Raw genomic sequence first — 23734 nt, 5'->3', positions numbered from 1 at the left:
CAACAGCCACATGCTACCCACAAATGGAGCCAATGAACTCACTGCAATGTGGACACATCCAGCCATACACCGCTGCATCCCCCAATTTGCAGCCTGCTTGAGTGCCCTTTATCAGCTCCTGTGGTACAGGCAGAAATCACTCACTACTGTCAGGCCCTAGGCTTCATGGCAGGCATGGGTCCAGGTCCCCTTAAGCTTCTCACATTCATGGCTTCTGAGCACTATTTCTGATCCTGTATGTGTGGGTGGAATGATAGTGTTTTAAAACACTCTGGTTTTATCTATTAATGTTGTTTCACTTTGGTAACAAAGCATTCTTTCCCCACTTGAAATCAACAGCACAGACATCCCAAAGCACAACTGAGGGATTTCTGTCACTGATGCCTTGTAATTAATTAATTAATTAATTAATGCTAATTAGTGGGCAATCAGGAACAGTAGGTGTGCCTAGACACATTGGTACCTCGGGTTACGTATCCCTCTGGATACGTAATCTTCAGGTTGCAAACATGGCAAACCCGGAAGTGTATACTTCTGGGTTTTGCTGCGTGTGCATGCGCAGAAGCGATCTGTGCATGTGTGCAGAAGGGCACCTCCGGTTACGGACTTTTCGGGATACGGCCGGGCCTCCGGAACGGATCCCATCCGTAACCAGAGGTACCACTGTATTGGAATAAAGGTCACACCTATTTGCTAGGGTGGAGACTGAGAAACAGCTTTACAATTTCAATCTAGCCAGAGGAACAGAAAGATTGATCCTGTGTGCATGTTCCAGTTTACTCTGCACGCAGTGCACTCTCACCTCTCACCTTTGGTTTGGGAAGCACTGTATGTGTTACACTAGCTACAATCCGTATCTATCATGCAACTATCCTGCTGTTTCTTATAAAATGCTGAGTTTTGATACATTTCCCACTCAAACCAGTAATGACCCTAATTGAGGGGGCAAATGGCCTAGCCTTTGTTATCTCTCTCTCTCCCCATGTGGACTTCAGTTTGTAAGGAGCTCAGAGCATGGCTTTAACCAGCCTCTTTTGTTTCAGACTAGAATGGAGTCTAATAGTAGCATTTTCCCCCTCTCCCAATAGTTTAGAAACATTTACCTTCTGCAACTAAGAAACATTTTGACTGCCTATGCAACTTTTCGGATTGCTGTATGGAAAAGCATGACTCTGACCTTTGAAGGGTTTTGTAAGTAAACCACTTTATGACTTGCCAAATGTACAGTCTACCTCTGTGCTAGAGAAATGGGAAAATTTGGAAGGAGCTTCTAAAACTGGACATTTGGGGAGTCCCAGGAGAGGGAACATTTTAAAGGTTTTACAGACTATATTTCCATGCTTTGCTTTGCTGCATGTTTTGTGATGTTAAATATCTGCTGAGGTTCTCTCAACCAAACAGTACTTGCCCCAAACTTGGATCTTGATTCCAACAAGTAGAATATTCTGTTGGCATAGCTCTATCAGTAGAGTAATTTTGCGAGTGGAGGGGCTGGAAATGGCAGCATCAGAGATGAATCTGGGAAGGAATGGGCTTAGTCTGAAACCTAAACTTACTTAGATCTTGCTCCCATCTTCTATGGCAGTGTATAATTTAAGCTAAAAACCGTTCTGAACTACTTTATAATCAAATTATACTGGTCCTACCTCAGTGCTCTGGTCCTCAACTTCTGTTCATCTCAGTAAAAAAGAGCAGTGTCACAAAAATAATTGTGCTTTATTCTATTTTTGTCTTTCTCCACCCAACCTGATATTAAATTTAATTTAAAGGCAAACTAGGGAAAATTGTACCAATGAACCCTTGTTGACTTCAAGATCTTAAATTGTTGTTTAAATTGGAAAGACTGTAATTAATCCAAGCAACTAACCAGTTCACAGAAGGCAGGAATTCCTGCTGCGAAACAAATATTATTGTGTGTTTAGAAATTGACAGAAACCGCATTCATCTAAAAAGTGGAGCAAACAGCAGATAATGCAGAAGAAATAGAAGTGGATAACAGTAGCCATTTGCTCTTCCTTATACTCAGTGCTTTTCTTCTAGAAAAAAAAGATGCTGGTACTGGATACCTTTGATTAATCTCCTTGTGTGGTATAAGCAATGATTTTTCCCCTGGGGGTACTCGAACAAGTGGAAAGCAATGTCCCACTGCTTTTTCAGGGTAATGGTTTCATATACCACTATAGAAAAATAAGACTCCATAAAGATTCCAAAGATCCCTAGAATGCATATAATTTATAAAGTAATTATCAAAACAACTGGATGCCTCAAGTATCTAGGAGTGCCTACTCCTCCTGGACATGTGGCACAATAAACTGCCAGGCATTGCAAGGAGCCAACATGCTGATTTGTATTTTGTCCAAAGGAAAGGCACTGAGTTGGAATAATTTTCAGCACCCTCATTCATCATTGCTTTCACTTGCACTCAGCCAATCAAATTTAGTAACAGATGATGTTACTAAGTGGCATTGCATTGGCTCCAAGATTTTTTCCTGTGCAGCGTTTTGCTGATATTTGCCCATGTGCACTGATAAAATACCATAGGTAATCTTGATTTGATTGTATCTGCAACTAAATCAAAAGCCTATTTGTATGTTCTTTACCAATATTAAGGAGTGGACATGCACATCAGTAGAACATTGCACCAAAGGAATATTACTTACCATCACCTCAGGATTACTTCGTATCACAGTAATTTCTTAGTCTGCATTTTGCTACTACTAACAGAAAGCTACAAATTAAATGAGAGATGTGGAAAAGCTCTACATGTTCCTGAATTGCATAAATTTCCCTAGTTCAACTAAAATCCAAGTGGAGTGGAACACTGAGCAGAATGAGCCCACAAAATGAGCAATCTTTTTTTTTAAAAAAAGGAGAGTAATTCCTCCATCCTATTTCCTGCCAGTAAAGAAGCTCACTGGGTGAACTATTCTACACATATTGTGAGAATGAATTATCTCAGGAGTGCAAGCCACATCATACACTTGATTATGAACTGCTTAAGCTTACTGCATTCCTTACTTCGCCTTTCGTCCAGTTTCCTCATAATTTATAGCTCACATTTTACGCTCACAACAATCTTGAGATGTCACTCTGTGAGTTTTATTGCTGGGGCTGGGGATTTGGGTCTTCATAGTTCTAGCCTTATATAAAAAGCACTAGGCCACATCAGTGCACAGGAAATACTGCAAATATACTAGGTGTCCTTTATTTTTTCCTATAACTGAAAAGTTAACTGACAAGTTAAAGTTAAAGTAAGCAATACTATTTAAACTGTTCCCTGTTGTCCCAATCTTCTGACTCTTTTGGGGTATTCATGCCCTGTACTGACCTGGTACCAGGCACTGAGGCCTTAGAGGATGAACCGGACACGCCACAGGCCAAGGATCTGGAGAGGCAGTCGGGGTGCCCTAGAACTGGTGATGAGGATCCCTTGGAGGGGTCCTCTCAGCAGGCGACATGCTGAAAAGCTCTTGGAGCTGTCAAGGAGCAGGTAGAGCCACCCCTCAGTCCTTGAGAGCACCCAGCACCAAAAGGCTCAGGCCAAAGAGCAGCAGCGGAGTATGTGTGTTCACAACAAGGGTCTCCCCATGGCTCATGAATAAGGGTCTTCTCATGAGTAAACAATCCCTGGAACCCCTTTGCAGCTAGGGTTAGGGTGTAGTCTTGGAGGGTGCAATATATAAGGTCTCTCTTCTGAGCCTTCCAGGTGCTGTAAACAATGAATGCCCCTGCTTCCTTGTACCTTATTTGAGGTCCCCTCTCCATTTTTGAACTATATCAACAATATGTTTCAATATTTGAAAGATCACCTTCAACCCACAGACCCACTTGTGTGGCAAAGTAGTTTTGCCACCCTCAGAGTTTTGGGGATGGAGACCCAGGAGAAGGTATTCCCTGTAGCATCCACTAAGCTGTGGAATGCCCTCCCCATGGTGGTGCACCTGACACCTTCACCGTATAACTTTATTTGTTTGCTGAATACACCCCTCTTTCCGATTCTTGATTGTTCTGATTTTAATATTGTATTTTTACATTGTTGTAACCCACACTGGAAGTGAAAGCTGGACCATAAAGAAGGATGATCACTGAATAATTGATACTTTTGAATTATGATGCTGGAGGAGACTCTTGAGAGTCCCGTGGACTGCAAGAAGATCAAACCTATCCATTCTTAAGGAAATCAGCCCTGAGTGCTCACTGGAAGGACAGATCGTGAAGCTGAGGCTCCAATACTTTGACCACCTCATGAGAAGAGAAGACTCCCTAGAAAAGATCCTCATGTCGGGAAAGATGGAGGGCACAAGGAGAAGAGGACGACAGAGGACAAGGTGGTTGGACAGCGTTCTCGAAGCTACGAACATGAGCCTGACCAAACTGCGGGAGGCAGTGGAAGACAGGAGTGCCTGGTGTGCTCTGGTCCATGGGGTCACGAAGAGTCGGACATGACTAAACGACTAAACAACAACAAAAACCCACACTGGGACCCTATCATGAAAGGTATGCAAGAAATCTACTAAATAAAAAGCAAACGCAAGCCAATGCCAATTGATATTTCCAACACACAGTCCTCAGTGACTATTTGGCAATGGGATATTGTTGTCAAATCAAAAGTTTTTGGAAATGCCTGCAGCAGTTCATCTGTATGTGGAATTATTCACATGGCGCAATGGACTATAGCTCTGGAGACTTCAAACTTTCTATAGCAAGGCAGTTCAGGTAGGTAATGTTTCTCACTGGCAAACAACACTAATTGGTTTGAGAATGGTGATTTACACTGCCCTTGCCCTTGAAGGAACCAGTAAGTAACTCAATTGTGAGCACAGGGAAATCATAGCACTCAGTTGATGCCCAAGTGAGAGGAAACACTAGGCCATTACTCCTAACTCCATTTCAGTAATAAATAAATAAACATTGTTCGTTGCGTTTTATTTCCTCTTAATCCATTCTGCTTGGTATCGCCTATTTTTTCAAATAGTGCTGCAGCCTGGCTCCTAATTCAAGGACACTCCACTCTCTCACTTCGCAGCTGATATCCCCAAAGCTGAAATATAGGCAAAGGGTCCTCCTTTGCCCAAGCCCACCCTAGTTGTGTGCTCTCCTTATACATTTCACATGCTCACCCCTCTTTATGAATCAAGATAAAAGGAAATGGTCAGATAAGAGGATGTGAGATATAAGGTGACGGTTGTGCCTGGAGATGCTGTTGATGGGAAGGAATAATAAAAGAGTCTCTTTTTTGCCTTAATTTTACATACTGAATCAACCCCATAGAAGACAACATTGCTGTTTCTTCATCCATGAGAGAATTATCCCCCCCCCCACACACATATTAAACCTTAAAGTTCAAGGTCATCACTAAAGTTAATAGAACTCTAAGCATTCATTTTTGGAGGGACACAGGTGGCGCTGCGGTCTAAACCACAGAGCTTAGGGCTTGCCGATCAGAAGGACAGAGGTTCGAATCCCCGCGACGGGGTGAGATCCCATTGCCCGGTCCCTGCTCCTGCCAACCTAGCAGTTCAAAACCATGTCAAAGTGCAAGTAGATAAATAGGTATCTCTCCAGCAGGAAGGTAAACGGAGTTTCCGTGCACTGCTCTGGCTCGCCAGAAGCGGCTTAGTCATGCTGGCCACATGACCTGGAAGCTGTCTGCGGACAAACGCCGGCTCCCTCGGCCAGTCAAGCGAGATGAGCGCCACAACCCCAGAGTCGTCTGTGACTGGACTTAACAGTTAGGGGTCCCTTTACCTTTTAAGCATTCATTTAAACCAGAGCAGGGGGAAATGCTGGGGAAAGCTCTTGCCCTGAGGGATTAATCCACACTTACTGGTCCTGGAGGCTACTACCTTTAGATGGGAAGCATGTGGGCATCATTGCAAGTACAGACCTTGATTGGTGGACACTGACAGCATTTCCAGGAATGTTGGAGTGTTTCTGTCATTTTTACACTGTGTTTGTGTTTTCTATACAACCCTAATCCCTCACAGGCTGTGGCATGTTTTCCTTTCCATTTCTTGATATTTTGCTGTTGTGCATCTCCTCTTTTTTATTATTACTCAGAATTAATTTGACCCTTTTGTTTAATGCAAATGTTGCCAAAATTCAGCTTTTATTCGTTTAACCTTTTTTAAAAAATAAAAAAGAGCAATCTCTCTTTTATGTTTTTCTCCCCCAGACATAAATATCAGGACTACAAGCTTTAAACTGTAAATGAATCAACTAAAGCAGAAGTGGGGAGTTTTTCGTCCTCCAGATGTTGCTGAACTACAATTCCCATAATCCCTGGCCATTAGCCACACTCACTGGGGCTGATAGGAATTCTAATGCAACAGCATATGGGGGCGGGCTCCCCACCCTTGACTAAATACTTAGGCTGCAACCCTAAACACCACCACCCCTCTTAATATTGATGGTTGTGGGGAAGGGTTAGAAGCAGCATAGCTCCTGCTCACTGGCCTCCACTGGCAGACACAGTGTTGTTGATTGGTGGGGCTCCACTGTTGCAGAGCCCAATCTCTACCCAAACAGGCAGGACCGGGGCAACATAGGGCTGACCACAGGTCTGCTGCATCTGATGTTGTTCCAGCTTCTGGAGAGGGGCCTGATCTGGAACACTGCTAGTGTGCCAGCCTGAAGCTGACTCAGCAAAAGACCAAACAGCAAATTCCAAAACACCCACCTTCCCTGATCAGAAAGAGCCAGCAGTGCTTTCAATTAAATGGTGGCTGTACAGCTCCAGTTGTCCCTGTCCCCTCATTAGGACTGCTCTGCCTGTTGATTAGATGGTACAGATCAATGCTAATTAGTGCAATGAACCTTGTGTTTGCATTGTTTTATGAGGGACGGGGGTTAGGAGTTTACATGGTTCTGGCACATTACTGTATAAAAAAGAAATGAAAACCAATGCAAATGCTGCAGTCCTGTGAATGCTTACTTGGGAGTAAATATTGTTAAACTGAGTGGGACGTATCACTGAGTAAACCTAAGACAATTCTGCAACAAGCACCTTGCCATCTAAAAAATGAGAAAGTGTTTGGGTTTCTGTTAATTGTAAGTAGACTCTGTGTCTCAAAAAAGTCAGCGATACCGAGGTCTTTTTTATAACGGGAATTTATTTATTCAGCTGATTAAATTCAACCAACATATTGGTAAGAGGTAGGGGTTTATCAGCAGACAGCCTGAGTAAATGCTCTTGTTCATTTGATCTTATAGCACCAAACAACATGCAAATGATTCTACTCTACCTTCTAACCCAACGAACCCTCTAAAATTTACAGTAATAAAAGTTATTTATTTGTATGACTTCTTACCCGCCCTTCACCATAACATGGTGTTACAGCAACAGAAAATGAAATTATAACAACATAGCATATCCAAATGATATGGACATCTGTGCCCTCTTTTGCAAGTGGGTCAGGAGGTGCAACCCACAGTGTACCAGCCCTAGAAAATTCTGTTGGCTTCCCTCCAGAGTAGAAGAAGAAGAGAGTTTGGATTTGATATCCCGCCTTTCACTTCCTTTAAGGAGTCTCAAAGCGGCTAACATTCTCCTTTCCCTTCCTCCCCCACAACAAGCACTCTGTGAGGTGAGTGGGGCTGAGAGACTTCAAAGAAGTGTGACTGGCCCAAGGTCACCCAGCAGCTGCATGTGGAGGAGCGGAGACGCGAACCCGGTTCCCCAGATTACGAGACTACCGCTCTTAACCACTACACCACACTGGCTCTCAATCAGTAATACTGATTTCAAGGACTATCCAACATAGGAGTAGCAGAACTTTGCCAGAGGGAAGTAGAACTGAAGCTGGGCCTGCCCATAATTACTGCAGTAATTCTTACTGCTGGTGACTTTCTTGCTTGCTCTGATAATCATAAGACAGAAATAGCTGAGAATATCCCTCATTATATTTTACAGCACTACCCTCTTCAAGTTTTGTCCTTGGAGCAGCAATTCTGTGTGCTGTGCTCCTAGTCTGTTGCTCTAGCCTAAAAATTGCCTTAACGTTCCCAAAATTTCCTTAAGGAACTTATTCTAATGACAGCATGTGGAAATCACTGAGACTTCAACAGAGAGGAAAATGAGGTTTCACATTCATGAAATTCCCAAGCCTGTAGAGACTTGAGAACTGAATCCTAAGGACGATGTCACTTAGACTTGGATGTGAGGTATTAAGGCAACAGCACATTCAAAGAGATTGAAACTCTCGTGCTTTTATTCCTTTAATTTTTATTTATTTAGGTTGCAATCCTATACTCACTTACCTGAATGCAATGGGACTTGCACAAGGTTGCAGTATTAGTCTTTTTATAGGCTGGCCTCAGAGAAAGGCTCCCTGCATATAGAACAATTTAAGATAAAAATACAGTACAGGTTTTTAAAACTCCATTAAAAGCACTCAGGAACAAAATCTATTAAGATAACTATAAAGACAACACTATAATCAGTTCTAAAACAGACTGGGAAGCTTGTGCAAATATAGAAATCCTTGCTAGGTGCCAAAAACACAACAAAGTTGGCACCCACTAGGTGAGTTTACTGGAAAGGGCTATACCGCAATTCAGGCTGCCACACCTGAGAAGACACTCCTCCATCCCTCCTTCTCCTTCCCTCCTTCCCTCCTTCCCTCGCAATGCCTAACCTCAGAAGTCAGGGGGCCTTGAAGCAGGCCTTCTGTTTAATCAATGTTTGAGGCAGATTCATGGGGGTGGGGAAGCAGTACTTTAAGCAGCCAGTTCCTTGACTGGCGGTTATGTACCAAGTTAGGATGTTTCTAGCTATTTAGGAACTCACATTCTCTAGCAACTGTTATATATAAGTAATCAACAACCTGGATTTGAATCGTCAGAATAAAACTACAAAATAGGCCTGTGACTCTAAAGGTTTGAAGAAAATTAAGGTTATTTTACATTTCCATCACTCAAATCTTTCATTCCCCAAAATACTGGTTTTTTGAGTTTTTTAATCTGCGGGCTCCAGTTTATTGCACTTTTTACTATTTCCATTCTTAGTTTACTATCAGAGGCATTAAATCATCAACCACTGGGTATATGGAAGTACAATATTTTGCATAATGTTGATTAATAACACAACACACACATATAATCAACACATTCTAACAATGCATGGTAACCCTTCTGATGTATAATTCATTCTAATTGAACAGAATGTTTTAAATATTTAAAAAATAGGTTCCCTCCTTTACTGGCTCAAGAGGTAAATCCAGCACTTTCTTCAGCTGGAACTTGCCGGAACTCAGTTCCAGCACCTCTCAGGTGGGTTCCATTGCCATTCTAAGAGAAGAAGGGCACGGTGAGTTCTGGCACCTCTTTTTCTAGAATAATAGCACTGGGTAAATTATTTACCTTCTTGAAAGCACTCACATAAGCACACACAACCACTAGCACCTTAAAGCAACTCAAAATGCAATTGTTCTTCCCTTGCTCTGTTGATGTTCTTTACAGTGGAAAAAGAGTTCTGGTCAGATATCATAGGGTTTTGTTAAGCATATCACCAATACTTTATTTTCTCATGAAGCAATGAAATATGTGCATAAAGCACTGCAGAAATCACAAAGTGAGAAGGTGGCCACCAAGTGGACCAACAAATTGCAGAAATTGGATTAAGCAGGCAAACAACATGTGAGACTATTTAAACAGTTACAACAGCATCTTACCTTCTTCCCTTAAACCTTCCAAAGGCAACAATACCATCTGTGTGATGATGAAGCAAGCCTTACTTATTTAGAAAGGGTGTGTTTGATCTCCACCCCTTCTTCATTTTTTTTTAACTGTACACTACCCTGGGAACAAAAGGTAGCCAGTGAAGCAGTTACGCTACAAAAGAACAAAGGGGTTTCCTGATGTAATATACATAGTGAGGAACTGACCAAGTCTGGCTGAGTTGTTTTAGTCTAACAGTAAATCTCAAAGATAAAAAAAGCAATCCTGGCTTGCCAACTCCAAACATTTCACAATTCTTTTTCCAGCATTCAATACTTGCTTCTTTGAAGGACCCTCTGCAGGAAACAATGGACCACTCTAGGGTGCACAGTAAGCTAAATGGATTATCCAAGGAATGCAGACTCTCTGCTGTGGCTGCTGGCCTCTGTGAATTCAGGCTACAAAGGTCAAAAGGCCCAGTTCTAATTCTGAAGAGTATCATGAAGTAGAAAGCAAGTTAGGAAGATTTAGCAGATGCTACTTTAAGCATCTCAAAGCAGTCTAGATCCTCCTTAGGAAAAGTGCCACTGACTCCATCCTTTCATCCTCATCACATATAGCAAAAGTATTGAGTCTGCCAAGAAACCTTTTTAAAGCCTCTTAACGCTGGGGGCGGGGTGGAATATATGTTTCACTGGTGGAGTGGAAAGTAGAAAGAGAGAGAGAGAGAGACCACATGATTATTTAAACAGAGCATTTTATGTAGCAAGGATTACTATCTAGAAGACCACATGTGTGCTGGAGTTATCAAGAGGGGCTTCCTATTTTCACCCCATTGAAGCCCATGAAACCTACTTTGTAAGTCTGCTAGCTCCTCTGTAGTGCCATTCAGAGTGGGGTTGCAATTGACAGAGAAATCAGTTGCTTCCCCAGGCGCATGAAGTGCTTTGCATGTATGTGCCTATGTGTCTTTTTGGATATTAGACATCATCTTGGGCCACATACACACTAACCTGCTTGTAGCACCAAAAAGCAGTTTTTCTTAATCCAGAATCCTTCATGCTCATCCTCAACATGGTACCTTCCATTTAGATTGATTCTAGGTCCTGCTGCCCACAAGGGTGGGTGTGGTAACTTGATATGCATTTGAAAACCCTGCCCTTGATTAGGTTATCTATGCTTTTCCCTCCATCTATATGTTCAGGTAATTGAAGAAAGAAGTGTTTGCAATCAGGGTATAAGTCTGTTTTTATCTGTTTTCAAATGTGTACACTTCAGGGTAATGCAGAATAAATCTGCAATGAGCTTTTATCAGAATGAAACCAGTTTCTCAAGAAGCAAAAAAGATGATCTAGACCGTGTGTGGACTAGGTAGAATATACAAGTATTGGTCTCCACTGATTCTAGAATAAAATGTTTGTATATGCAGATGTGGAACAGGTACCATATGTTATGCCCAGTACACATGGCCCATACATTTACATCTGGTGATGCACTTATAGACTGCTTGTTCAGTCCAGATATGGCAAGATTTTCACGAGCAAATTATGAAACATTAATTTGGATCAACAAAATATTTTACCAGGGCCAAAGGTTTAACAGCAAACACCACTATGCATTTCCATTATAGACAGGGAGACTCTGATTAAATATAAAAAAAGCTTTCTTAGTTCTTACAGAATTGAAGGAAAATATGCTCTCTCACATACTTCCACAAACTGTTCACAAACATTCTCACACACTGACATTTATTACAGGAGAACAGCTCGGTGTTTTGGACCTCCTTAAGAGCAGGTAGAACAAATAGCCAGCACCAAAATGACAAAAAAGAGACAGTCTCAAACTGGTGTTTTTAAAAACTGATTTTTTAAAAGTGACATGTGATATGGTTAACATGTCAACATATAACCTTCCCCACAGTGAAAATAAAAATCTTGCAATGTTTTGGTCCAATGAGGTAACCACAGGGGTGTATTCAGAGCACCAAGGCATGCTATCGGCTTATTCGGTGCAGCATGAGATCAAGAATGCTTATGCATGGGATATTTCCTCCTCACACTGCAGCTTTCTGCAGAAGAAAAGGCTCTTTTGAGGGTCAAGGGGCCCTCAGAAAAAGCCAGGAAGTGGGGTAGCGGCAATGGAGAGAAGGGGTCAGGGAAACCAGCCAGAACTAGCTTGCACGAGTGAAGCTCCCAACTCAAAGGAAAGGCTTTTTTGGGTGCAATAAAGAAAAGGGAATGATAGTTTTCCTTGCACTTATGCTGCATTGTATATAAACCAATATATTGAATCATATTGTGAACATCTCATATTGCAATTAAATTTTTGGAGCACCATTTTGTGGCTTTGCCTCTTTTTTGTGACTTTCTGGCTATTGGTAAACCAGTACAGGGAAACACAGTGATCGAGGGCTTGGAATTGGGGTAAGAGACTAGAGAGCCACAGGCACAGCCAACATAGGTCAAGGCAAGGTCTAATCCAGCTGATGAACACTACTCCTTTAGCTATGTCTGAACAAACAATTATTTGCACTGGATGGTATTAGGTCCCTTATATCATGTGAGTTCCTAAAAAAAAAAATTTACGGTCCTGTGGTCTACAAAATTTGTGTGCAGCTTTCATCAGGTGGGGTGGGAAAAAAAATGCTTTTTAGAATAGCTGTGTGGTACAGTATTCCTAGTTTCTTGTCACCAGGGTGATTTGAGGATGTTATAAATAAAGATAAACAATGTTGACTTTGATTTGGTGTTTGTATGATTTCCTGTTCAGGAATGTTACAAAGCAATTGCTTTCACTATTTCCTCGGATCAGGGTATTTGCTGTAATCACTTGTTTCCCCAAGGAGACTTATAAAATCATAGAATTGTAGAAGTGGAGGGAAGGATCCTGGAAGACATCTAGTTCAACCTCCTGCAATGCAGGAATCCTTTGCTCAACGTGGGGCTCGAACCATTACTTTGGTTATTGATCACTTTCCAAAATCATATGTAATGGAAAGACTGCCTGTAAAGACAGTTTGGAAAATGAAACGAATCTACATTCGGGGCAGGCAAGCATAGCCTACTGCACCAAGATTGCACCAGATGAACTGGTTTCCAGTGTTTTCTGAGAACAATTTAAAGTGTTGCTGTCTGATGCTGTCCTTTAAAGCCCCAGATGGTTTGGGGCCATGTTACTTATGGGGCTGCTGACATCCCATATCAGCTTACTTGCCCCTTAAGATCCACTTCTGAAGTCCTGTTGAGGTACGTGGCAACAAAGGATGGCAGGCTCACAGGCCAGGGCATTTTGAAGAATGGCCCCACAGTTGTGGGGAAATGATCCCACGTCAGATCAGGAAGTCCTCCATCCCTGCACACTTTCAAACAGGGCTGAAAAATTAACCCTTTCGGCACAGTTTATAGCAATTAGCTGCAGTCTAGCAGTTGATATGGCATTGTGTTCTGAGTTCTGGTGGTCACATGATGTCCTGCTGTGTTACATTTTGCTGGATTGTTGGTGGGTTTGCTAGTTTGAATAATGCTGGATAAAATAATGTGCGGAGATTATTAAGATATTTTAAATGTTTATTTATTTATGTTACTGTTCATATTTTGTTTTGATTCAGCCTTACTTGCCAGACATATACATATAGCTCCGTTGGAAGGGGGAGGGTGACACACATTTTCAAAGGACTGGACAGGATTTCCCAGTGTGGTGTTTGATCTCCACATGGGGTTCTGGCATACTTGTGGGAGGGACATGAGAGAATTAAAAATTGAGTGAAGAAGCAAGATATATGCAAGGACAGGGTAGGCTTGTAAAAACCTTGACCTCTGAACAGAAGTGTACTTTAAAAGTAGTAGTAACTTAAAACATGCAAGGATAAGCTATTATTCATTCAATAGTAAACTTTTTTAGAGCATTAAGGACACAGTACACATAGTTATAACCAGTGCTTTTTTCTGGGGGGATGCAGGAGTATGCATACCCCTAAACATTTTGTGAATCTTTGTACTTTTGTCCATTTGCTGTATTTATTTTCCCTGATTTGAACTGTAAAATGGTGATTTCCTTGAGTCAGAATGAGTGTACCCATAACATTATTTCAGAAAAAAAGCACTGGATATAACCATAGGCTTGCTGAAATTAGTGGGCATAACGACACTTAGCTGTGTGTTGGACCATGGCCTAGTATAGTGAGATAAGTTGTGAGTGGGAGTTGTTATTAAAAGGACGTATATCCATTACATACAAATGCCCATTGTTGCTTACAACCAATATTATGAAGCTATGGGGTGACTCAGAAACACAATGAATGACTAAAATAAAATGTGGAACATAAAAAATAAGCACCCTTGGTGAGAAACCAAGGGTGCCAACTTGAAAAAAATATGGGGGTGAGCAGAGAATCCCCGCCCCACATAGTTGATCACATGATGCGGTGCATGCACACCATTTGAATAGCAATGCTTATCAACTTTGGGGGGCCAGCCCCCTCAAATTTTTTATTTAGAGCGAAGACCCCTCAGCCCCTAGGGGTTTTTATATCCAAAATATAACTCTGGTTAGCTCAAAATGGCATCTAAGCTGTAGTGTAGCATGGGGAGCCACCAGGGCTGTTGCCCCAGCTACAAAATTGTTAGGGGTGCAAAAATTTAGCACCCTGTGCTGCCTCAATACGGCTGCACACTTCTGTTGCTGGGCTCTATTGAAAGCAGCTTCTCCATGTGAACCATGAAGTGACCTCTCTAGACAAGGAACAACACTTCTTTTTCTTCTTCTTATCTCTCAGACTGTGATCTGGATGACGCAGATGCTGTTAGGTAGTTGAATGTGCATGCATACTCCATACGTTTCCCTCCCTCACACCCTACACCTCCATATGGCCCCAGGAGGCAGCAATCCACGCTATGTCACTGCATCAGAGAGGGGACACCTCTCTCTCTCTCTCTCTCTCTGTATATATATATTCTTTCTTGATTGGAATTGGAGGAGGGGGGAAAGCTTGGTGGGCTCTAGTCATCCAGCAGCGGTCTTGGGAGGCAGAGAATGTCGCTAGATCCAAAAACAGTTTAGTAACTTGGTGTGAAGACTTTCGTAGCTGCTTAAACATGTGCTATTTCCACTGGGGGGTATTTGCATCTAACCCCCAGATTATACATTGAATTCTGCTAAATGTAAAGAACATGTGGAAGGATTTGTGCAGGGGGAATCAGGTGTATGCATTAAACATTCACGTGACCCTTTAGGATTATGACCTTCAAAAGTGAAATGGTTTCCAGGGCAGCAGTTTCATTATATTAAAATTATCCCAACAAAAGTAATTATGTTTTAATGGATTGTACCGTATTTTTCACTGTCACAGTACGAAAGCCAGCTATCAGTGAAACAAGCTATTGAATTCCATTTTAATACAGAATTTACCATCTGTACTATCCAACAGTTTTAGAAAGCTTATTAAATATAGTCACAGTTCCTATAAACATTAGTATAATTAAAACTGAGGCAGTATTTTTCTTATAAGATCCATGATTCAAGGACTCCTCAGAGGAAGAAAAAAACACATTTTCTACATTATAATTAATTAGTAATCCAAAATTAGCATTAAAAGGTTGCTAATTGTATACATAAATTCAGGAGCTTTATGATTTAAAAATAGATCCTTATTCTTAATAGTTAATGTTATGTAAAGCAACTGGCACAGGAGGCACAAAATTTGTGATGTGCTTTATTTAACAGAAGCAAGTACTTACTATGAAGCCTAACAAAAATGGGCACTATTTTTAAGACTCTTTTTAAAAATGTATTCTTTGTTTAAATGGTATCAGTTACTGAAAAGGAATTCCCTTCCTGCAATTTGGATTATCAATTGCAGGCTATGAATTTCAATTAAAATGCTCCCTGAAAAGGTTTCAGTGGCTGTTTTAGATCAGCCAATAGGCTTTTTGGGACAAGCAACATAAGAATATGATATACATGGGATGCACAATTGATAGAAAACTCTAATACACAAAGCATGTATTGGAAATTAGGATACTTGATATGTGTGCATATACCCCAGGCATATATGTGTGTGCACAATAGGACAATGAAATTGAAAGAGCATCTTAAGATGGTGGTGGTGTCCCTCCAGATGTTGCTGGGTTCCAACTTTCATCACCTCCAACCTTTGGCTATGCTAGTTGGAATTAATATTAATTGGATTCCAATAGCATCTGGAGAGTCAAAGGGTCCCCTTCCTGGTCTTAAGACTTTAAAACTATCTCAAGATCATCTACTTCAGCCCTACATCTTGCATTAAGCTACCTTTGCATTATGCCATGCGATTCTCCCCATGTTATTATGCTCTGCTCTGATCGTAAGAAGGCATATCAAAAGGATGGGGTAGAAGAGTTGTCTTGCACAGTATGTGCCTGGCAACATTTCAACAGCTGGCCACTTATTCCTCCATGTGCTGCAGAACCATTCAAAGGTAAGAGGAAGAGCAGCTTCATGTGTTACTGGCAACTGCTGTAAATGTCTATTCCTTGGCATTGCAATACACAAATGATAAATGCGCAAATACAATCTAAAATATATTTGGGTCCTAGTACAAACTGAATGCCTTACCTTGATGTGCTCCAGCTTAAATAGGCTTACCGAAATGGCTAAAAAGAAGCAAATAACTGGATTGACTATAGGAGGTCCAGCAATTATCAGAATATATTCCATAAAGATAAACATCTCTCAGATACCAGCTTTGTCTTCTATCTCAGTAAAAGAACCATATCCATTGACTGACACAGAAAGCGTGCATGCACATGTACAATATGTCATGGAAAACAGTCCTAAAAGGTCAAGCTTAACCAGTGAATACAGTTTGAGTTTAATCAAAGCCAAAATGGCATTGTGACCTTCAAAAGTACGCAAAGTGCAGAGTCAATTCAAACGCAAGTCCCCTGCACTTACGAACAATGAATGCTTGGGAAAACATTAAAATAGCTTGGTAAGGAAGCAAGCTAGCCTATATTTCACTCGAAAGCAAATCTACCTCACCCTCTTTATCAGATTGTCATTTTATACAATAAATGCACAGCTCTTCTGTGTGGGGAATCTAAACGAGTGAGGTAGCCAACGTTTGTAATTACCTAATAAGGTGCATTAATTTGGTTATAAGGCTTAGCTGTATTATGAATTGAGTGCTCTTTTTCCTGAAAGTTCTCCTCTAGTTTAGAATGTTAAATGGGATAGTGTGCATGCATGGTCCACATGATCAGCATTCAGTCAGCCACACACCTGAAGGCAGCTGCTCTGCAGGTGTGCAGTTTATTTAAGGCTAAACTTTGCCCTCAATTAAACTGTGCTGAACACTGTGAGGCTATGTGGACCTTTCCAATGGATCTCCAATTTACAAAATAACACCATGCTGCTTACATAAATAAACTAATCCTTGGCCACAATTCAGTATTTGAAAATCATTGTTGTTGTTGTTTAGTCGTTTAGTCATGTCCGACTCTTCGTGATCCCATGGACCAGAACATGCCAGGGACTCCTGTCTTCCACTGCCTCCCGCAGTTTGGTCAGACTCATGTTTGTAGCTTCGAAAACCATAGGCATTCTTAATCATGTGATTTGCAACACACAACGCTAATGCAATAATCATTTACATGTTACTGCATGTTTGACAACATGGATTAACAATTATTGAACTATGCATGATGAAACATAATGTATGCAGGGCACAAAGCATTACTGTTGCCAACACAACATGCCATGTTCGCCACCCTACACAAACTACAGTTCCCAAGGTGCAGTGTGATAATAAACATGGAGTGGGCAGGCTTGCCCAAGGCATCAAGTGTCTATAACGGGGTAGGCAACCTAAGGCCCGTGGACCAAATGCGGCCCAATTGCCTTCTCAATCCCGCCCACGGACGGTCCGGGAATCAGAGTGTTTTTACATGAGTAGAATGTGTGCTTTTATTTAAAATGCATCTCTGGGTTATGTGTGGGGCATAGGTGTTGTGACGTGGGGTTTGTGATTTCAGCTCTCTTGACATAATATGCTGGAGACAGTTCTCTAGTAACACTTCTTTATTAAAGCAAACAAGACTGAGACTTGAGGAGGGGAGAGCTACATTTATAGGGACAGGGAACAAGCTAGAAAGGATACATTTTGGAGGGAACAATATCAGGCAATCACAGTCCTGCCTTTTGGAGGAAACCAATAAGACAGAGGATCCAAATACAGCAGCTTAAATGAACCAATAGTAGCTGTACCCTCTGGAACCAAAAGGCAGTTACTTTAACCTAATGCAATACAGACAATAATAATACAGATATAAAATCCTTTGACTCAATACACAACACCCCTCCCCCCCCCCAGTGAGCACAGCAGACGTAATCTCTCAGGTACTGTGGGGTCCTACAACTTCTACTTGATCTCCTGACAACAGGTGTTGCCGGTTCTGGATTGGGTGTCACCTGTGATAGGGGGGGGGGGTTGCTATAGGAGTTTCGTCAGGAACAGAAGGAGTCCCAGACATCTTAGGGTCCCCTACCTGTACCTCGTCATCCTGAGGACCAGCAGACCCTGGTTCATTTGCTGAAGCCCCTGGTGATTGCACCTCTGGGCCATTTTCACCCTGGCCTTGTAGCTCTGCGTCGTTAGCCAGGGATGAATTATCAGACTCCTCTCTGCTGAGCGCCCGGCGCCTCAGCTGATCTATATGTCTCTTCCAAACTTGCCCATTTTCCAAGGTCACATAATAGGACACAGGTCCACTAGCCCGGGTGACCACACCAGCCACCCACCGCGAACCTCGTGAATAGTTCCTCACCCAGACCAGATCTTCAGGGGCGAGATACCTTGTTGTGTCAGTCTCAGCCTGGGGGGTTGCTCTTGAATTACGGTTTGGCATTTTATCCGGGTGGACATAATCCAGCACCGTTACCAGTCTTCTACCCAAGAGCAGCTCAGCTGGCAACTTGCCCATTGCAGTACACGGCATCGCATGCTGCAAAAATAACATTCGTGCGATGCGAGCTGACCAGTTACCCTCCATTAAGCGCGCAATGGATTCTTTGGCTGTTCTTACCATGCGCTCCGCCTGCCCATTGGAGGATGGGTGAAAGGGCGCGGATGTGACCCCTCTTATGAAGTTATCAGCCAAGAATGCCCTGAATTCTTGGGATACAAAAGCTGCCCCATTATCTGATACAATGGTCTCAGGTAACCTGTGGGTTGCAAACAGCTGCCTCAACACCTTGATTACAGCAGCTGATGCCATGCTAGGGACCATCGCCACTTCTAACCATTTGGAATATGCATCGACGATAACCAAAAAGACCTTCCCCTGAAATGGCCCAGGAAAATCTAAGTGCAGCCGGCTCCAGGGAGATCTGGACTGCTCCCACCAGTGAACTGGTGCTCTGGCCACTTCTGGCCGCACCTCTTGGCATGCCTTGCATGTTCGTACCCATTGTTCTATGTTCTGGTCCATTCCAGGCCACCACACATAACATCGGGCTAGCGACTTCATCCTGACCATTCCCGAGTGTCCCATGTGAAGCGTCTCAAGAACCCTGTTTCTCAGTGGTGCTGGGATGATCACCCTATCTCCCCACAGGAGACAACCCTTATGCATGGACAACTCGTGCTGCCTTGTCGCATAAGGCCTGAATTTGTCTTCATGCGGACCACCTGGCCACCCCCTCCCCACCCAAGTGAGCACACGGGAGAGAACAGCATCTTTCCTCGTTTTCTCAGCTATATCAGTAGCCGTTACAGGAGCCCCCGGAAGTGTTTCCAGTATCATTATGTGCTCCGCTGGAGCAGGATCCTCATTGCTCCCGCCAGGAAGGGGCAATCGACTCAGCGCATCAGCGTGGCACAACCGCTTCCCCGGCACATGGGTCAAGGTGTACTGGAACCCGTTCAGGAATATAGACCAACGCAACATTCTGGGGGAGAGAATTTGTGGCGTTTGTTTGTTCGGGTTGAACAACCCTAACAGTGGTTTGTGGTCCGTTTCAATGGAGAAATGGCGACCGTACACATAATCATGGAACTTTTTGATTCCTGCCACAATTGCAAGCGCCTCTTTGTCAATTTGAGCATAGTTGCGCTCCGTGGCCCACAACGTACGGGAATAGAAAGAGATGGGCTTTTCCGACCCATCCGGTTCCCTATGACTCAGCACCGCCCCCAGACCGTATTGAGAGGCATCACATGCCAGGACCAGCGGCTTCGACTCATCATAATGAGCAAGGACGCTCCTGCTACTCAGCATTCCTCGCAAGGAGTCAAAAGCCTTCTGCTGCTCCTGCCCCCATCGCCACACATTCTTTTTCTGCAACAGTCTATGTAATGGTTCAGCTACCGAAGCTTTCTGGGGTAAGAACGAATGATAAAAGTTAATAAGTCCCAGGAATGACTGCAACTCCGTCTTGTTCTGTGGTCGTGGTGCCTCGATGATGGCCTTAACCTTAGCATCTGTGGGGTGGATGCCTGATGCATCAATTTTAAACCCCAAGAAATCCACAGTTGGCACCCCAAAACTGCATTTTTCCTTTTTTTAGTTGCAACTCCACCTCCTTTAACTTGAGCAACACTGCACGGACACGCGCAACCAGTTCCTGTGGGTCTTTTCCAGCAATCAAAATGTCATCAAAAAATGGCAAGACCCCCGGCAGACCTCTTAACAGGCGTTCCATGAGCCCTTGAAAAATCCCTGGGGCCACACAAACTCCAAATTGTAATCTGTTAACTCTGAACGCCCCTTTATGTGTGACAATAGTCTGTGCTTCCGCTGATTGTGGGGTTACTGGCAGCTGTTGGTAAGCTTGTGCCAGGTCAATTTTGGCGAACACCTTGCCCCCAGCCAGTTTAGCCAACAGATGTGATACGACTGGAATGGGGTATGAGTTTCCCCTGAGTGCCTTATTGATAGTACATTTGTAATCAGCACAGATCCTGACTTCCCCATTTGCTTTAAGGGGTGTGACGATTGGAGTCTCCCACTTAGCAGAGTCCACGGGTGAGAGAACTCCCTGCTTGAGCAATTTATCCAGCTCTGCTTCGATCTTGGGTTGCAGTGCAAATGGCAGTCGCCTTGGTTTGAGTCGGATTGGGGCCACCCCAGGGTCCAATTCGAAGTCAACTGGGGGCCCTTTATAACAACCCAGTTTTCCATTAAAGAGACCAGCAAATTCTTTGCATAATGCCTCACTCATCTCAGGGCAGGTTTGGATTGAATTAAGCCCTGATATACTCAGTCCCAGGGCGGGGAACCAGTCAGTGCCCAGGAGAGTGGGGCGACTGCCTTTCGCAATCACCAGTTTGAGTACCGCCTGTTTGTCCCGGAACTGTACTCTCACGGCACACATTCCCATGACATGGATGCGGCCCGCTGAGTATGACTGCAAAGTTGCTGGGAAGGGCTCCAGAGGGGGCAACTTACCCCTGGGGAAGAATGTCCTCGCGGTCTGGTCCGACACGATAGTGAATCCAGATCCGGAGTCCACCTCCATGTCGCACAGCTGACCCTCAATCTTCACCTTGACATGTGCCTTGCCTTGCACTGGAAACTGCACGACCCTCCCGTTGATCTCCGTTACGTAGTGGCAGTCCTTTAGAACATGGTTTGCTGTGGGCGATCTGCGATGCTCCAGTCTAGGTGCTCCTGTCGCTCCCAATGCCGCCGATCTACAGACCCTGGCGATGTGACCTGTCTTCCCGCACATCCGGCACATAGCATCCCGGAAACGACAACTTTTCCGCTCATGGTTTCCGCCACAACCAGGGCACCTGCCTCGGTGATCTTTGTGCACTGTGCAGGCCTGACGCACTGACTCGACCCCACGGACTGGGCTCTGGCTCGAAGTAGCCTCTAGCTCGTCCATGGCATGCGCAACTTCTATCTGTGGCTTAGGGGCCCTGCGACTGGCATCAAGCTCCTCTCTTTCATAATTCTCCGTGGCGGTGGCCTCCTTCAAGGCTGAAGCAAGGGTAACCTCTTCTTTAGCCACGATGCGTCTTCTGGCTTTCTTGCTGCTCAGACCACCGATAAAACGATCCAGGAGAGTCTCTTCCAGATCTTGGAAGTCGCAGTGCTGAGCGAGCTTCCGCAGTTCAGCTAGAAATGCAGATACAGACTCCCCAGCACGCTGCTGCCTCTTATGAAACTCCATCCGCCGGGCCATCTTGGTCTCAGTAGGCGCCAAATGGCTTGTTAAGCAGGCAAGAATATCTCTGAGAGATGTCTCACTTAGCTTCGCTGGAGCAAGCAATGCCTTGGCCAGCGTGAAGATCTCAGGCCCACAGTAGCTCAGGAATGTGGCCCTTCTTTTGCTGGCATCGGTGATCCCTTGAGCCACCGCGAAGAACTCGAAGCGTTCGACGTAGTCTTCCCACGTGTGGGGCTCTGATGGCTGGAAGGGCTCCAATACCCTTGGACTCTCCATTGTCCTGTGGGCAGGGTCGTCTTCTCAGCTGGCCAGTGAGTCTTGTTTTAGCTTCAATCCGGACTCTGAGGCAGGGCTGCGTTAACCGCTCCTCAGCATTCCGGATCCCGCCTTCGTCGCCAGTTGTTGTGACGTGGGGTTTGTGATTTCAGCTCTCTTGACATAATATGCTGGAGACAGTTCTCTAGTAACACTTCTTTATTAAAGCAAACAAGACTGAGACTTGAGGAGGGGAGAGCTACATTTATAGGGACAGGGAACAAGCTAGAAAGGATACATTTTGGAGGGAACAATATCAGGCAATCACAGTCCTGCCTTTTGGAGGAAACCAATAAGACAGAGGATCCAAATACAGCAGCTTAAATGAACCAATAGTAGCTGTACCCTCTGGAACCAAAAGGCAGTTACTTTACCCTAATGCAATACAGACAATAATAATACAGATATAAAATCCTTTGACTCAATACACAACAATAGGAATTCGTTCATATATTTTTTTTCAAAATATAGTCCAGCCCACCACATGCTCTGAGGGACGGTGGACCGGCCCACGGCTGGAAAAGGTTGCTAACCCCTTGGTCTATAAGCTTAAAGATATGGGTATCAGAACTGTGAAACTGTAGTTTTCCATGTATGAATATAATAATAATAATAATAATAATAATAATAATAATAATAATAATAATTTTTTATTTATACCCCGCCCTCCCCAGCCAAGGCCGGGCTCGGAGCGGCGTACAAGCAATAATAAAAACAAGATGAATGATAACAACTTAAAAACAAAAATAAAATACAACATTAAAATAATGGAACATTAAAATATTAAAATGTAGCCTCATCGCAGGAGGAGAAGGAAAAGAAAGGGAAAAAAAGAGAGGGAGGGAATCAAATTGGCTCCAAGCCAAAGGCCTGGCGGAACAACTCTGTCTTACAGGCCCTGCGGAAAGAAATCAGATCCTGCAGGGCCCTGGTCTCATGAGGCAGAGTGTTCCACCAGGCCGGAGCCAGAGTTGAAAAGGCCCTGGCTCTGGTTGAAGCCAATCTAACTTCCTTAGGGCCTGGGACCACTAGGGTGTTGTTATTTATGGACCTTGAGGCTCTCCGTGGGGCATACCAGGAGAGGCGGTCCCGTAGGTACGAGGGTCCTAGGCCGTGAAGGGCTTTAAAGGTCAAAAGCAGCACCTTAAATCTGACCCTGTACTCCACCGGGAGCCAGTGCAGCTTGAAAAGCACTGGGTGAATATGCTCCCATGGCAGAGACCCCGTGAGGAGCCTCGCTGCAGCATTCTGTACCCGCTGGAGTTTCTGGGACAGCTTCAAGGGCAGCCCCGCATAGAGCGAATTACAGTAGTCAAGCCTGGAGATGACCATCGCATGGATCACTGTGGCCAGATCGGGGCGGGAAAGGTAAGGGACCAACTGCTTGATGCGGCGAAGGTGGAAAAATGTCGCCTTGGCTGTTGCTGTAACTTGCGCCTCCATGGAAAGGGAGGCGTCAAGGATTACACCCAAACTCTTAACGGAAGGCAATGGCACTAATTGGGCCCCCGCAAGAGAAGGGAGTTGGTCCCTCATCCCCATGCCATCCCGACCTAGCCATAGGACCTCTGTCTTCGAAGGATTTAGTTTCAATCGGCTCCCACGAAACCAT

The 23734-nt window shown here is 43.8% G+C and overlaps 1 protein-coding gene across 22 annotated transcripts in view; it reads right to left on the bottom strand.

Moving 5' to 3' along the window:
- Positions 1-23734, bottom strand: part of ATP2B2 (ATPase plasma membrane Ca2+ transporting 2) — a 372922-nt gene that overhangs the window by 156622 nt on the left and 192566 nt on the right. For 2 of the 22 annotated variants that reach the window (XM_083726735.1, XM_083726723.1), the window contains exon 1: positions 8260-8330. The exons of 18 other annotated variants lie outside the window; for them this stretch is intronic. The gene's annotated coding sequence lies outside the window, so the exon portion shown is untranslated. Of the gene's footprint in view, positions 1-6679; positions 6774-8259; positions 8331-9671; positions 9692-23734 lie in introns of those variants that run through there. 2 more of the 22 variants (XM_083726738.1, XM_083726737.1) reach the window with 2 other exon arrangements.

Source organism: Podarcis gaigeae, assembly GCF_964106915.1.
Source record: "Podarcis gaigeae genome assembly, chromosome: 2".
Taxonomy (NCBI): Eukaryota; Metazoa; Chordata; class Lepidosauria; order Squamata; family Lacertidae; genus Podarcis; species Podarcis gaigeae.
Note: the sequence above shows the minus strand (reverse complement) of the source record. Positions and strands in the feature narration are given on the sequence as shown.